A 17,760-nucleotide genomic window follows, 5' to 3' on the forward strand; every position below is an offset into this window, starting at 1 on the left:
CTCTCATCTCTCCTCTCATAGAGCCGGTGGGAGCAACCAGTTTTTTTTTGGCTTCTACTCCCACGGGCTCTATGAGAGGAGAGAGGAGAGAGAAAAAAGAACTTATGTAAACAGTGGATGAACAGGGAATACGCTAGAGAACTTGGCGCCGACAGGAGCTCTACTAAATGGGGCCTGAGTTCTGACGCTTGTTTCATCTATTTTCATTCGTGTTGGTAACCATGATGGCTAGGTTTCATTCTAATGAAATTTGCTGATATGTCGTAGTTTTAAATGGGGATGAAACTAATTTAAAATACATACTAGTATGCTCGTTAACCTAGCTAATTGCAAATTATAGCCACGACAAAAAAAATAAAGATCAAGAATTTTATCGTTATATTCTCGCGAATCTACAAATTCTCTCGCCAACATCTAAGTTTTTCAGGGAGACAAAAAAGAGCTGCAAAATCATCAGTCATGTATCACCACTTGGATACAAAACATGTGGCGCCAACGGAAATGATGCTTCACAGAGTGGTGACCCTAGCCAGCCCATAACAACAAGCTGGTATACCTAAGCATTACATGATAGAACGAAGGACAAAAGTCTTGCAAGACCATCAGGTGTGCACGTTTATGAAAAGACAATTGAGGTTGGGGGGATGACGCTCTCTGGCTCTCAACACAGGAGACGAGAGGTTCATCTTGCGAAACTACAACTGCAGAGTAGCTAAAAGCATATTTTGAACAGTGTTGTTAAATCTGGTCACATCCAAGTAGGAAATATAACCAATTCACAGCTCCAGTTTGTAAGCTTCATCAGCAAACTCTTTCATCCAAACCCAAGCGACAACTTTCTGGGTGCTCAAGAAAGAATGTACAGACCCAATAACAGCAAATTCATCCATGCGCATCCTGAAACTGAGGTCTGCACAAACACGAAAAATCATAATAGATTATGAATCATATATGATATCAGGATATTCAGTTGCTGGGAAAGGATACGGGTGGAGCCACGGTTTCTGTGGAGGAACAAGCCACAAAGTGATCAATTTCTAAGTTTGCATGTCAAAAGGCATTCTGAAAAATGTCAGTAACCATTATTTTCAGGCCAAGTAATGGTACAGTATGGGTTGTGAGATTTTTCTGTACCTAGAATTTGCACACAGATAGAACTTTTATGTGCCACTCCTACAAAAATTCACCTAGGCTAGCATGCAAGTTGGACATATTTTAGTGAAACTGGCTGCACTACTCTCAACAAGAATTTCAACCAAAATTTTCATATTGCACAAATAGCCTTGTGCCACTAACATACCATTTCGTCATTTCCCACCTAATTCATATCTACAGTGACAACTTATCAGATAATTTTCAAGCTTATTGTTTTAACTGAAACCTTATCAGATAATTCCTTCCTCTACTGAAGAATCCTGATCATCGAAAGTAGCACCCAGTGAGAATTAGGGAATGGCAAAAATCACCAGCATCATAGCAACAAAGCACTGAGGACTCATAGCACTAAAATAGCGAATCATAACACGTATCAAAGAGTTACATAAGCGATTATGGACTAAAAGCAGTACAAAACAATTATCAAATAAAAAGGAGGCGCTAGAAGTCTGCATGAAAGTAATGACTTGAAACAGCAAAGTACAAGTAGAACAAAGAGAACCAGTAAGTGTGGAAAAAGTCGAAGCTAAATTAGACACTGAAGTAAGCAAAACCATTTACTGATGTGATACTAAAGGGAGGGAAAAGTTTAATGTAGTGGACAGAAAGACACAAAAACAAATTTATCACCAGACTTTATATCACATAGTAGACACATTTTGCAAAGCCATAGGAACCCTACACGCCCTAGAATAGTTTACAGAGAAAAAAAATCAATGTGAAAGTTAAAATTTGATTCTGTTATTGATGTATCCATATTCCACAACTAGTCCAGCACTAAATTTCAAGTTCAATTTGTGAATGGAGATACACGACCATAGTAATTTCTGGAAAATGTAAATTAAAAAGGAAGGAAAAAAAAGAGTAACTGCAAGCCATTGTACACCCACAAATGCTCATGTTCATGGCATAGAAGGTGCAAGCTACCAATTCAAGAACCAATAACATATAAGCTCTGTAAAGTTAAAAAAAAATGTAAAAGGAATATATCGGCTGCTTGAGATGAATCAAATTTATTTCCCCTTGTCCCTAGACATTGGTTAAAATTGGAATTATTTTCTCATTCAACATAGATATTTCTAGTACTCTATATACAACAACAACAACAACATAGCCTTTCAGCCCCAACCAAGTTGGGTTAGGCTATGATGGATAAGTCTCATGTGTGGTTGGTCTTTGTGGGGCTGTGCTGTTCACAGGTCCTTGTGGCTGTTTTTCTGTTTTTAGGACAGCATCTTAGAGGACAGCATCTTAGACTAGAGGACAGCATCTTAGCTAGGACAACATATTAGCATCTTAGACTAGCATCTTATACTAGCATCTTGGCATATGTTTGGCTGGCTAGCAGCCTATAAATATGTAACCCCAACCCCTCAGGTTGGTATGGCATTTGTGTGAGCTTGTGTGAGAAATAGACAAGAAAATTGCCCCAACTCCTAGTGTCATCCTCTCTCGATGAGAGTAAGAATTCTCCTACTACCAAGAGTGAGAATTCAGCGACTAACAACTGGTATCAGAGCCGTATTATCCTGTAGCCTGAGCATCTCTTGCTCATCTTCTCTCCCAGCCCCACAACAGCCCCAGCTGTTGGCAGCAGCAGCTCCTCCGGCCGCTCCTGTTCACTCCTCTCCCAGCTCGTCTGAAGCAGCCCTCTCCCCACGCAGCAGCCCCCCGGTAGCGCGTCATGTCCGCAGGGCAGTCTCAGCGCTCGGTCGCCTCGAGCACACGGCGTCGGCAGGAGGCCGAACTTGCCGCGGCAGAGGAACGCGAGCGAGCGGCGGCAGAGACCGCTGCAGCGGCGGCAAGGGCGTCGAGGCTGGCAGCGGCGGAGCTGGCAGCAGCCAGAGCGGAGGCGGAAGCTGCGGCGGCGGTGAATGCAGCGTGTGCGGCGGCAGCGGAGGTCGAGGCTCTGCGCGGCAGCATCGGCAGCTCCATTTCCGCTGACGACACTGTCGACGCGGATCTCGAGCTGCTAGAGAGGGAGGCAGCGCGAGCGCGGGCGGCACAGTGGGCAGCCGCGCACGCCCACGAGCGTGGCGGCAGCCCAAACAGGCGCGAACGTGCTGGCGGCGCTCCTGGAGGAGGCGCACATGGCGGTGGCGCTCCTGGGGCAGCCGCGCACGCCCACGAGCGCGGCGGCAGCCCAGACAGGCGCGGACGCGCTGACGGCGCTCCTGGAGGAGGCGCGCACGGCAACGGTGGCGGACGGGTCGATGGAGAGCGCGGCCTTCACAGGCAGCGTGGCTCTCTCTCCCCGGATCGGTACCGTGGTTACCACGGGCTCCAGGCTGTTGTCAGGGACGTCGGTCCCGGCGGTGGGTGGCCTGCCCTCACCAAGACCAACTACGTCGAGTGGGCTGCGGTGATGAGGGTAAATCTCCAGGTGCGGCACATGTGGGAGGCAGTTCGGTACGGCGACGTCGACTACGACCTAGATCGATGGGCGCTGGATGCTCTCATCGCTGCAGTCCCGCCCGAGATGCAGTTCTCGCTTACCAGCAAGCGGACTGCCAAGGAGGCTTGGGACGCCATCGTTGCAGCACGCATCGGCAGCGACCGCGCCCGCAAGTCCACACTGCAGGCACTTCGCAAGGAGTGGGAGAACCTGGCCTTCAAGCCAGGTGAGGACGTTGATGACTTTGCTCTCCGTCTCAACACTCTGTTGCAGAAGATGGTGCAGTTCGGCGACGACACCTACGGCGAGGAGAGAGCTGTCGAAAAGCTCTTCCGCTGCGTCCCCGAGAAGTACAAGCAGATGGCTCGCTCGATCGAGTCTCTGCTGGATCTCTCCACGATGTCGATCGAGGAGGCGATAGGTCGCCTCAAGGTCGTCGACAGCGATGAGCCATAGTCCCTCTCGGGGCCCATCACCACTGGCGGGAAGCTCCTTCTCACTCGGGAGCAGTGGCTTGCCAGCCAAGGTGATCGGAGGAAGGGGGAGCCATCTTCCGCGACAGGCGGCCGCAAGCGTGGCAAGCCGCGCAAGGCGCGCAGAGACGCCCAGGCCGGGGCGCGAGGACGTGCCGAGGGTGATGCCCGCGGAGGCGCCCAGGGCGGCGCCGCCGGCAGGCACAAGCCGGCACGAGACGACACCTGCCGCAACTGCGGCCAGCTTGACCATTGGGCCAAGGACTGTCGACAGCCACGACACGGCCAGGCCCACGTCGCACAGGCGGAGGAGGAGGAGACGGCTCTGTTCATGGCACATGCCAGCATCGAGCTACCTCCAGCGGCACCGGCCGCAGCGGCTCTCCTCCACCTTGACGAGCCAAAAGCACACGCCCTCCTCGGCGACAGCTCCGGCAACGACAAGACTGACGGGTGGTGCCTCGACACCGGCGCCACCCATCACATGACCGGTCGACGGGAGTTCTTCACCGAGCTTGACCCTAGCGTCCGAGGCTCCGTCAAGTTTGGGGATGTGAAGGGTCGAGATGGCGGACTAGAGGGGGGGTGAATAGTCTTTTCTAAAACTTAATCGCGTCGGCTAACCGATACAAATGCGGAATTAAAACTATCGGTCTAGCCAAGACTATACCCCACTATATATGTTCACTAGCACCTTGCAAAGATAACAATTATGCAACAAAGGTGCCGGGCTAGTTAGAGCTCTCCTAACCAATTCTAGAAGTAAGGTCACACAAACCTATGCCACTAGTACTTTAAGCTACAAGGGAGCTCCTACACATGCTAGTAAGCAAAAGCACAAAGCTAACTAAGCTCACTAGCAATGCTCAATAACAAGGCAACCAATGCCTAATTAGAGAGCGCAAAGACTTAGCTACACAAACTAAGTAATGTGACTAACAAGGTTACACAAACCAAATTAGCCACGCAAAGGAGCTACTTCTATGCTACACAAGCATGAAGGTAATTAGCAAGCTACACAAGCTAACTAATTACAAAAGCAACAACACAAGCTTAATGTATATGAAAGTAAACGCAAGCTTGTGTAACGGAGATGCAAACCAACGGGAAGAACAAGGTTGACACGATGATTTTTCTCCCGAGGTTCACGTGTTTGCCAACACGCTAGTCCCCGTTGTGTCGACCGCTCACTTGGTGGTTCGGCGGCTAATTGGCATCACCCGCCAAGCCCGCACGTCGGGCGCCGCAAGAACCTACCCCTTGAGTGAGGGTAGCTCAATGACACGCTTTATTAGAGTTGCTCTTCGCAGCTCCCGCGGGGCGAGCACAATGCCCCTCACAAGCACTTCTCCGGAGCGCCGCACAAGCTTCTTGCGCGCTTCGACGGAGACCACCACCAAGCCGTCTAGGAGGTGGCAACCTCCAAGAGTAACAAGCACCACCGGCTAGCAACTCGATCACCTAGTGCCACTCAATGCAACCTCACGATGCAATCGCACTAGAATCGCTCACTCACACAATCGGATGATCGCTATCAAGTATGTGTGTGATGGAGGGCTCCCAAGCACTCACAAGCATGGACACTAAGTCCCTTGAGGTGCTCAGCCCCAGCCATGGCCGAAGGCCACTTCTATTTATAGCCCCAAGGGCTAAACTAGCCGTTACCCCTTCACTGGGCAATGGTCGGGCTGACCGGACGCTCCGGTCGTGTTGACCGGACGCTGGACCTCAGCGTCCGGTCGCCCGCAGACGACCACGTGTCCCGATTCCAACGGTTACTTGACCTGACCGGACGCAGCAGCTTCAACTGACCGGACGCTGGACCTCAGCGTCCGGTCGTTTCCAGTAAGCTCCCGAGCATGACCGGACGCGTCCGGTCGAACGCGATCGGACGCAGCACCAGCGTCCGGTCACTCTCCAGCTACTGCTATGCTCCACGTCAGCGCGACCGGACGCAGCCTGCCAGCGTCCGGTGCATTCAGATCCAGCGTCCGGTCAGTTGACCGACGCCAGCATCTTCGCGACCAACTCGTTCTCACTTCTAACTTCTTCATCCTTGCTCCAAAGAGCCAACCACCAAGAATTTGCATCCGGCGCAATAGAAAATAGGCATTCTATTTTCCCGAAAGCGCCGAATCCCGCCACTCGATCCCCTGCAAACACCACCTCCTTTGTAAATGTGCCAACACCACCAAGTGTACACCATCATGTGTATGTGTGTTAGCATTTTCACAATCATTTCCCAAAGGATGTTAGCCACTCAACTTGCCACGCCACTCGATCCTAGCGACAATGCAAAGTTAAATCACTCGAGTGGCACTAGATGACCGATATGCAAACAAGTTTGCCCCTCTTGATAGTACGGCCATCTATCCTAAACCCGGTCATACACTTCTCTACACACCTATGACCGGTGAAATGAAATGCCCTAGGTTATACCTTTGCCTTGCGCATTCCATTCCATCTCCTCCAATGTCGATGCAACACATGCACCAACACGATCAACAATGATATGATCCACTTCATATCATCACGTGATCATATTGGTTCATCGATATTGACTTTACTTGCTCTTCACCGTTGCCATCGTCCATCGGCGCCAAGTCTTGCTCAAGCTTCACCGCCACGCGGTCCATCACTCCAAAGCCTTCGACTTGCCCTTCACGCTTGCAACCGGTCCATCAAGCCAAGTCTTGTCTTGATCTTCTCCACCTTGATCACATGACTCAATGTCATGTCTCATGTGCATTTAAGCTCCTTCATCATCACATGTGTGAGCTTTGCAACATCTCCAAGCCATTTTCACCTTCATGGCATATGTTGCTCACACATATGTACCTGTGGACTAATCACCTGTGTATCTCACATAAACACAATTAGTCCACCTAGGTTGTCACTCAATTACCAAAACCAACAAGGACCTTTCAGGATGCCTCCGGCGTAGAGATCAAGGGCGTCGACTCCGTCATCTTCACCACCGTGTCTGGTGAGCACAGGCTGCTCACCGGAGTCTACTACATCCCCGCGTTGAAGAACTCCATCATCAGCTTGGGACAGCTGGATGAGAACGGTTCGCGCGTGGTGGTTGAGGATGGAGTCATGAGGATTTGGGATCGTCGTCGTCGCCTTCTTGCCAAGGTATCCAGAAGCGCAAATCGACTCTACGTCCTTAACGTGCAGGTGGCACAACCCCTCTGTCTCGCTGCTCGTCGGGACGACGAGGCGTGGCAGTGGCACGAGCGTTTCGGGCACCTTCACTTTGAGGCCCTGAAGCGGCTCAGTGTCACGGAGATGGTGCGAGGCCTGCCGTGCCTCGACCATGTGGAGCAGCTCTGCGACGTCTGCGTGTTGACGAAGCAGAGGCGACTCCCCTTTCCACAGCGGGCTAGCTTTCGAGCCAAGGAGAGGCTCGAGCTTGTGCACGGGGACTTGTGTGGTCCGGTGACACCGGCCACACCGGGAGGACGACGCTACTTCCTGCTGCTCGTCGACGACCTCTCCCGCTACATGTGGGTGATGGTCCTCGGCAGCAAGGGAGAGGCTGTGGACGCCATCAGGCGCGCGCAGGCTGCTGCGGAGGCGGAGTGCGGCCGCAAGCTGCGCGTGCTGCGCACCGACAACGGCGGCGAATTCACGGCGGCTGAATTCGCGTCGTACTGCGCTGACGAGCGCATTTAGCGCCACTACTCCGCGCCGTACAGCCCGCAGCAGAACGGCGTCGTCGAGCGGTGCAACCAGACGGTTGTGGGGATAGCTCGGGCCCTCCTCAAGCAAAGGGGGATGCCGGCTGTCTTCTGGGGAGAGGCGGTGGTGACGGCCGTCTACATCCTCAACCGCTCGCTTACCAAGGCGCTCGACGGCAGGACGCCCTACGAGGCTTGACATGGGCGCAAGCCGGCGGTCTCCCACTTGCGGGTCTTCGGCTGCCTCGCGTTCGCCAAGGAGCTTGGCCACATCAGCAAGCTCGACGATAGGAGCACTCCGGGAGTGTTCATCGGCTACGCGGAGGGCTCGAAGGCCTACCGCATCCTCGACCCGAAGACACAGCGTGTGCGCACAGCGCGCAACGTTGTGTTCGACGAAGGGCGAGGATGGGCATGGGACAAGGCGGTGGACGACGGCTTGGCTCCGACGTACGACGACTTCTCTGTCGAGTACGTCCACTTCGAGGGAGCTGGGGGAGTAGGCGGCTCTTCTTCGGCGAGCGCGTCTACCCCAGTCCCCGAGCCTCCACCGACCCCGGCGCCTGCTACTCCGACAGCACCACGCTCTCCAGCCAGGACCTCGGCTGCGATGAGTTCTTCGCCGGCTCCACCACAGCCGGCAACGCCACGCACTCCAGCACCGACAGGCACCACTCCGGGCACGTCTACTCCACCACCAGCTCGTGTCGAGCACGGCCCGGTTGAGCTCGCTACTCCGCTCTCACGACGAGGAGCGCGTCGACGCGTACCACGACGGCGAGCCGTTGCGGTACCATACGATGGAGAACCTTCTCGGCGACCAGCCGGTGCCGGGACCGGTGCCTCACGACCTGGAGGCGCAGTTGCACCTTGCGTGTGACGACGGCGAGCCTCGGTCGTTCACAGAGGCCGAGAGACACGCGGCATGGCGCGCCGCGATGCATTTGGAGATGGATGCGGTTGAGAAGAACCGTACCTGGGAGCTTGCTGACCTTCCTCGTGGTCATCGCGCGATCACCCTTAAGTGGGTGTACAAGCTGAAGAGGGATGAAGCCGGTGCCATCGTCAAGCACAAGGCTCGCTTGGTGGCACGAGGTTTCGTGCAGCAGGAGGGGGTCGACTTCGACGACGCCTTTGCTCCCGTGGCACGGATGGAGTCCGTGCGACTCCTCCTTGCGCTAGCTGCCCAAGAGGGCTGGCGTGTTCATCACATGGACGTCAAGTCGGCGTTCCTTAACGGCGACTTGAAGGAGGAGGTCTACGTGCACCAGCCGCCGAGATTTGCGATCCCCGGCAAGGAGGGCAAGGTACTCCGCCTACGCAAGGCCCTCTATGGCTTGCGGCAGGCACCGAGGGCGTGGAATGCCAAGTTGGATTCCACGCTAAAGGAGATGGGCTTCGAGCAAAGCCCGCACGAGGCGGCCATCTACCGACGGGGCAATGGAGGTAATGCCCTGCTGGTGGGTGTCTACGTCGACGACTTGATGATCACCGGCACCAAGGATGCGGAGGTGGCGGCATTCAAGGAAGAGATGAAGACCACCTTCCAGATGAGTGACCTGGGGCCTCTCTCCTTCTACCTAGGAATCGAGGTGCACCAGGATGACTCTGGGATCACGCTTCGACAGACCGCCTACGCCAAGCGCGTCGTTGAGCTAGCTGGGCTCACCGACTGCAACCCAGCTCTCACTCCGATGGAGGAGGCTGAAGCTGAGCCGCGACATCATGACGGAGGAGGTGGACGCTGCGCAGTACCGGCGTCTTGTGGGGAGCCTTCGCTACCTCGCCCACACACGGCCGGACTTGGCATTCTCCGTCGGCTACGTTAGTCGGTTCATGCAGCGACCGACGACGGAGCACCAGCAGGCTGTGAAGAGGATCATCCGCTACGTTGCGGGGACTCTCGACCACGGCCTCTACTACCCGAGGTGCCTTGGGGCGGCACACTTCGTCGGGTACAGCGACAGCGACCACGCCGGCGACATCGACACCAGCAAGAGCACGAGCGGGATCCTTTCTTCCTCAGCAAGTGCCTCGTTAGCTGGCAGTCGGTCAAGCAGCAGGTGGTGGCCCTGTCCAGCTGCGAGGCCGAGTACATAGCGACCTCCACCGCTTCGACTCAGGCGCTCTGGCTCGCTCGACTGCTTGGTGATCTCCTCGGCAGAGACACTAGAGCGGTGGAGCTCAGGGTGGACGGCAAGTCCGCCCTGGCCCTGGCAAAGAACCCCGTGTTCCACGAACGCAGCAAGCACATCCGGGTGAGGTATCACTTCATCCGAGGCTGTTTGGAGGAAGGGAGCATCAAGGCGAGCTACATCAACACCAAGGACCAGCTTGCGGACCTGCTCACCAAGCCCCTTGGAAGGATTAAGTTCCTTGAGCTCTGCTCCAGAACGGGGATGGTTCAACTCTCCCACAAGACGACGCACAAGACTTAGGGGGAGAATGATGGATAAGTCTCATGTGTGGTTGGTCTTTGTGGGGCTGTGCTGCTCACATGGTCCTTGTGGCTGTTTTTCTGTTTTTAGGACAGCATCTTAGAGGACAGCATCTTAGACTAGAGGACAGCATCTTAGCTAGGACAGCATATTAGCATCTTAGACTAGCATCTTGGCATATGCTTGACTGGTTAGCAGCCTATAAATATGTAACCCCAACCCCTCAGGTTGGTATGGCATTTGTGTGAGCTTATGTGAGAAATAGACAAAAAAATTCCCCCAACTCCTAGTGTCATCCTCTCTCGATGAGAGTAAAAATTCTCCTACTACCAAGAGTGAGAATTCAGCGACTAACAGGCTAGAGTTGAAACCCACCAAGAGCCCCAAGTCACGGTTCAGGCACTTCAATAGCTGTTTTTCAAGTACTCCTATTCAAACATAGATCTCTAGGTATATCCCAAGCCTTCAAATCTCTTTTTACTGTCTCTCCCATGTCAATTTTGATCTTCCTTTACCTCTCATCGTATTATTAGCTTGGCTTAGGACTCCACAATGCACTGGTGCCTCTGGAGGTCTTCTTTGGACATGGCCAAACCATCTCAACCGATGTTGGACAAGCTTTTCTTCAATTGATGCTACCCCTATGCGATCACGTATATCATCGTTCCGAACTCGGTCCATTCTTGTGTGACCACAAATCCATCGCAACATATGTATTTCTGCAACACTCAGTTGTTGAACATGTCGAATCTTTGTAGGCTAACATTCTGCTCCATACAATATAGCCAGTCTAATCGCCGTTTTATAAAACTTACCTTTTAGCTTTTGTGGTACCCTCTTGTCAAAGAGAATGCTAGAAGCTTGTCGCCACTTGATCCACCCTGCTTTGATTCTATGGCTAACGTCCACATCAATATCTCCATCCCTCTGTAGCATCGATCCCACATACCGAAAGGTATCCTTCTTAGGCACTACTTGACCTTCCAAACTCACATCTTCCTCCTCCTATGCAACTCCGCCAAAGTCACATCTCATGTATTCAATTTTAGTTCTGCTCAATCTAAAACCTTTAGACTCAAGGGTCTGCCGCCATAACTCTAGTTTCCTATTTACTCCCGTCTGGCTTTCGTCCACTAACACTACATCATCAGCGAACAACATATACCAAGAGATATTCTCTTGTATGTTCCTGGTAACCTTATCCATTACCAAGGCAAAGAGATACGGGCTTAAGACTGACCCTTGATGAAGTCCAATTTTAATCGGGAAGTAATCTGTGTTACCATCGTTTATTCGAACACTAGTCACAACATTGTTGTACATGTCCTTGATGAGGGTCACGTACTTTGATGGGACTTTATGTTTGTCCAAAGACCACCACATAACATTTCTTGGTATCTTGTCATAAGCCTTCTCTAAGTTAATGAAAACCATTTCATCATCCTTCTCCAGTACTCTATATATCTCGTTAAAGTATGTATATCTCGCCACCTCCATAAACCAATGCTAAACAATTAGTGTTGTTCAAATAATGCTAATAACATAATTAGCTCAAAACTAGTGCGTAGAATCTAGTTATGTAAAACCAACACCTCTGTAGATGTCATTCATGATAATAGGTCCTAGCAAGTAAATGCATAAGACCATTTAAGTCTTTTCCTTAGCAGACGTGGGGATTTAAATGTTCACATGCTCAACCAACTCTAACATTAAACATATACTTAGTTTCTCCAAGAACTTCACGGCTCACATTATAGCACACAAATTGATGTATAAGCGCATATAGTAACATAAGAAGTGTGGTGGACATTAGTATCTAATTAACTTACATGTGAATCAACTGTCGGGCTCCTGTAAAGTGAATGTAATAGAAGTTATGCCAAAGGCCTTCAACATTTTCTCAAACTTGCGAACCATTTCATCATCCATTCTACATCTAACTTCAAATACTTTGAGGTGCTCAGATAGCAGAAATTGTTGCACTAGACTGCAACTTTCTTCCATTTCAATTCCGTAATTATGATCCTGTATCATATAAAAGTATCTTACCTAAATTAATCACGCAAGATAAGTTCAGAAAGATGTCAACTAACATAAACTGCATATACGCAGTACATCATAAAGACAAAGAGTGAGGTCATACATCAGAAAGTTGAAGAATGAGCTTCTCGAGAATTGGAGCATGCTGGAGGATAACTTTTAGTGCACGAATGTCATGGCCCAACACCCAATCACTGAGTATCAAAGTCTTTAACTTGTTAAATTTAGGGCACCATTTCGGATCTTGCTTGAAAATAGTCTGAGCAAAGGTTCAAAAATATCTAATTAGACTTTGAAAGCGGAATTAATCAATAATGAACTGGAATCTAAGATTCATCACACCCAGAAACCTCCTCCTATACAAATACTGAGTATCTCTAAACATCATCAGATTCTTCAAACAACTTGTCTACAAAAGTTTAAAAACTATAAAGTCGCGTCACAACAAAAGAATCCTGTTGGGGCGTAACCCTCTTAGCGACGCGCCATGTCGGAACCCGGGTATGGTGTTAAATGAGCAAGGGCCGGGTCGTCACCCCCGTGACGCGCCGTGTCACGATCTGGACACGGTGTCAAGTGAGCAAGGATCGGGTCGTCGCATCCTTAGTGGCGCGCCACATCGGCGCCTGGGTGTGATGCAAAATGAGCAAGGGTCTTCACACCTACCTCGGCGGGTGTGAAGGGTAAGGAAGCTAGTCGAGCCAACTAGGATCCGTTTAGGTAGCTGAAATGTAGGGTCCCTTACGGGTAAGTTAAGAGATTGGACACAACAGTTAGGAGGCGTGTAAATATCTTATGCGTCCAAGAGACTAAATGGAAGGGGCAGAAGACGAAGGAGGTGGACAATACCGGCTTCAAGCTCTGGTACACAGGGACAACTTCGAATAAAAATGGAGGAGTTTTGATTGATAAGAGCCTCAAGGATGGTGTGGTGGAGGTGAGAAGGCAAGGGGATAGGATCATCTTAGTTAAACTTGTCATTAGTGGTATGGTCTTAAACGTAATTAGTGCGTATGCCCCCCTAGTAGACCATGATGAGAGTGCTAAGCGGCTTTTCTGGAAAGAGTTAGATCGCTTGGTTAAAGCTGTCCCTAATAGCGAGAAGCTTTTTATAGGAGGTGATCTTAATGGCCATGTAGGTACATCAAGTGCAGGTTTCGAGGCGGTTCATGGAGGTTTTGAATATGGTAGTAGGAACTAGGAGGGAGAGGAAGTCTTAGACTTCGCCATAGCTTTTGATCTGATGATAGCTAACACTTTCTTTCGTAAGAGACAGTCCCATTTAGTGACCTTTAGTAGCGGCCAGTACTCTAGTCAAATCGACTTTGTCCTTATAAGGGGGGATAAACGAATATGCGTGGACTGTAAGGTGATACCTGGAGAATATGCGGTCGCTCAATACAAGTTGGTGGTGGCTGACTTCCACTTTCTGGTGCAAACTCATGTGAACAAACAAGCTAGGGTTGCTAGAACGAACTAGAATGAAGTGGTGGAAATCAGAAGGGGATGTATCAAAGGTCTTAAGGAAAAGGTCATTGAAGAGGGCCCTTGGAAAGATGAAGGCGATGCAAACAACATGTGGGAGAAGATGGCAACATGCATTCGGAAGGTTGCTTCAGAGATGCTTGGAGTGACCAAAGGGAGCGGATGCGACTCGAAAGACACTTGGTGGTGGAATGAAGATGTGCAAAAGGCTATTAAGGAAAAGGAATGCTATAAGCACTTGTATCATGACAGGTGTGCAGACAACATAGAGAAGTACAAGGTGACAAAGAAGACTGCAAAACGAGTGATGAGTGAGGCAAAGGGGCGGACCTTTGAGGACCTTTACCAATGTTTGAGTACGAAGAAAGGAGAGAAGGACATTTATAGGATGGCTAGAGCTCGCGATAGGAAGACAAGAGACTTCAACCAAGTCAAGTGCATAAAGGATGAGAGGGAGCAGCTCTTGGTAAAGGAGGATGAGATCAGACATAGATGGAAAAAATATTTTGATAAATTATTCAATGGTGAGAATGAGAACACCACCGTTCAGTTGGACGACTCGTTTGATGACACTAACAGGCGCTTTGTGCGGAGGATTCAAGAATCGGAGGTCAGAGAAGCCTTGAAAAGGATGAAAGAGGTCAAAGCGATGGGCCCTGATGGTATCCCAATCAAGGTGTGGAGATGTCTCGGGGATATAGCTATAGTATGGCTAACCGAGATGTTCAACAATATCTTTCGATCGAACAAGATGCCTGAGGAGTGGAGAATAAGCATATTAGTACCAATCTACAAGAACAAGTGAGATATCCAAAGTTATACTAATTATTGGGGAATTAAGTTGATGAGCCACACTATGAAGTTATGGGAGAGCCATCGAGCAGCGCCTGCGAGGAACAACGCAGATATCAACAAATCAATTTGGTTTCATGCCCAGAAGATCAACCACAGAAGCAATCTTCTTAATAAGACAAGTTATGGAACGGTTTAGGGAGCAAAAAAAAGACCTCCACATGGTTTTTATTGACTTGGAGAAGACTTATAACAAGATACCAAGAAATGTTATGTGGTGGTCTTTGGACAAACATAAAGTCCCATCAAAGTACGTGACCCTCGTCAAGGACATGTACAACAATGTTGGGACTAATATTCGAACAAACGATGGTAACACAGATTACTTCCCGATTAAAATTGGACTTTATCAAGGGTCAGCCTTAAGCCCGTATCTCTTTGCCTTAGTAATGGATGAGGTTACCAGGAACATAAAGGGGATATCCCTTGGTGTATGTCGTTCGCTGATGATGTAGTGTTAGTGGACGAAAGTCAGGCGGGAGTAAATAGAAAACTAGAGTTATGGCGACAGATCCTTGAGTCTAAAGGTTTTAGATTGAGCAGAACTAAAACCGAATACATGGGATGCGACTTTGACAGAGCTGCATAGGAGGAGGGAGATGTGAGTTTGGAAGGTCAAGTAGTGGCTAAGAAAGATACCTTTCGGTATCTGGGATCGATGTTACAGAGGGATGGAGATATTGATGCGGACGTTAGCCATAGAATCAAAGCAGGGTGGATCAAGTGGCGACAAGCTTCTAGCATTCTCTGTGACAAGAGGGTACGACAAAAGCTAAAAGACAAATTCTATAGAATGACGATTAGAACAGTTATGTTGTATGGAGAAGAATGTTGGCCTACAAAGATTCGACATGTTCAACAACTGAGTGTTTGAAGAAATGCATATGTTGCGATGAATTTATGGTCATACAAGAATGGACTGAGTTCGGAACGATGATATACGTGATCGCCTAGAGGTAGTACCAATTGAAGAAAAGCTTGTCCAACATCGGTTGAGGTGGTTTGGCCATGTCCAAAGAAGACCTCCAGAGGCACCAATGCATCGTGTAGTCCTAAGCCAAGCTAATAATATGAGGAGAGGTAGAGAAAGACCGAAATTGACATGAGGAATGCAATAAAAAGATATTTGAAAGCTTGGAATATACCTAAAGATCTATGTTTGAATACGAGTGTTTGGAAAGCAGCTATTGAAGTGCCTGAACCGTGACTTGGGGCTCTTGGTGGGTTTCAACTCTAGGCTATCCCAACTTGCTTGTGACTAAAAGGCTATGTTGTTGTTGTTGTTGCGTCACAACACAGAGACACAAAATACCCATCAGGAACAGCTTCTTGAAACATCACAGCTTAAGAAAAAAACAGAACAAATGAAGAAGAAAGCATAAAATCTTTCTGTATAAAAGACATTAAGCGAAGAGGAACACTTGACAGGGCTAAAGATCACTTCTCATTTTACAGGGTTCTCTTTACTGGCACAGAAATATACATGTTCTTGGAAGTCCTGTAGAAATAACCATGCATGAGCATCTAACTATTTTCAGATTCCAAATCCAAGAAAAGCAGTTCCAAGAACATGGGCTCTAAACCTTTTTTTTTTTTTGAAAGATCCGGTTGCTCGGCATAACATTGATTAAGAAGAAAGAGTTTTCGGGGGCCAGGAGACCCCCCTTACAAGATGGGCTGTAAACCTGTAACACTACACCCTGCAGACTAAGTAATCTTCATGGTTCCATTTGAAACAAATAATAACTTAGAGAAGACAATTTTTCTAAATATGCAATGCCAATAATGCTGCATGAGTTTGCAATTGACCAGAACAGATACTGGAAGATAGGGTAGAAATAAATATACCACTCTAGATTCAGCTACCAACTCCAAATCTGCAGCATTGGACAAACTTTCAAGAAGCACACACGTTTGGCTGCCATCAAGATCCTTGAGAGCCGTAGTCGGACCAAGTCTGACCAGTGCTGTGACTAGCAGCGGCATTCTTTCAAGGAAAGGTGTCAAGCCTCTGTTTCCATCCAGTTGAAGCGAAACAAGACTCGGCACAGAAATCCGAGTACGGGTATCATGAGAAAAGTGACAGTAACAGACACGGAGGCGCCTTAGTGACTTGGGAGACCATTCTGTGGGCCGAAATTCTGCAGTCATCCATCATAAGATCCTCCAACCTCTCACATCTTGAGAAATCCATAGAGCAGCCATCCAGCAATACAGACCAAAGCTGCAGGGTCTCCAAGTGCTTGGCGATGAGAGGCACATTGACTAGCACCATGGGTCTGGGTAAGGACATGCCAATGACTTTGAGCACTCGAACGCCACACATGAAAGCGTGCTGGATCCACATGTCGACGTATCGGACAACCTCATCACTGTCCTTGTATTCATCAGATTGCATTTGGGGATGGAAATAGGTATAGAACTCGAACTCCCGCAGAGGGGAGCGGTCGCGGAAGAGGAGCAGATTGTTGACGAAGGTGTTGAAATCCGCCGCAGAGGACCACCTACCGTCGTCGGAGATGCGCAGGGCGGTCATCGACCTCCAGAGGTCGCGCCAGAAGCGGGAGAGCACGGACGTGCGCACCGCCTCATGTGGCGGCAGAAAGTAGAGCACGTGGTGAAGGATTCCTTCCGGGAGACTGCTGAGGAAGTCCCCGCCGCCGTTCACCGCGGCCGTCGGGTTGAGTCTCTTGTCCTCGCGGCCCGGAGGCATTCCGTCGAACAGGCGGTGGGCGCCGGTGCTGCTGAAGGGGAGGCAAATGAGATGCCAGAGAACAGCATGGAAATGGAGGGGATATGAGCGGCTCCCACGCGTCAGCGTACCTCGCTCTTCCGTAGATACACTCGCCGGCCTCCGCTGGCCGCTGCTGCCGGGAAGAGCAGGCGAGTGCGGACTGCGGAGTGCCGTGCCGGAGACGACGAGGCGAGAACCGCCTTGGAAGAGGAGCGCGACGGTTTGCTTGCAGCGTGGCCGGTTCGTCGCGTCCGACTATTTCTGCCTCCCTTGGTCAGCGTGCTAATTAGCTGGGTCCCACCAATGTCATGCAAATTCGGAGCTCCTCCGGTGAATCAGTTTTTTTTTGTGTTGTTGTTGTTGGCTTTTGGCTAACAAAACAGCCCTACGAGTGAAGCACCCTTGGCCACCGTGGTAATTAGCTGGGGGCCCACAATGTGCAAATTCCTAGCTCCTCCGGTGAATCAGTCCTTTTTTTTTTTGCATTGGCTAAAAAAACAGCCTA

General features: G+C 50.0%; 1 pseudogene; it reads right to left on the reverse strand.

The window, feature by feature from the left end:
• Nucleotides 1-450: 450 nt before the first annotated feature.
• Nucleotides 451-17,485, reverse strand: LOC136483656 (F-box/LRR-repeat protein At3g26922-like; annotated as a pseudogene).
• Between the last annotated feature and the right edge of the window lie 275 nt (nt 17,486-17,760).

The sequence above is a fragment of the Miscanthus floridulus genome, chromosome 9 (genome assembly GCF_019320115.1).
Source record: "Miscanthus floridulus cultivar M001 chromosome 9, ASM1932011v1, whole genome shotgun sequence".
Taxonomy (NCBI): Eukaryota; Viridiplantae; Streptophyta; class Magnoliopsida; order Poales; family Poaceae; genus Miscanthus; species Miscanthus floridulus.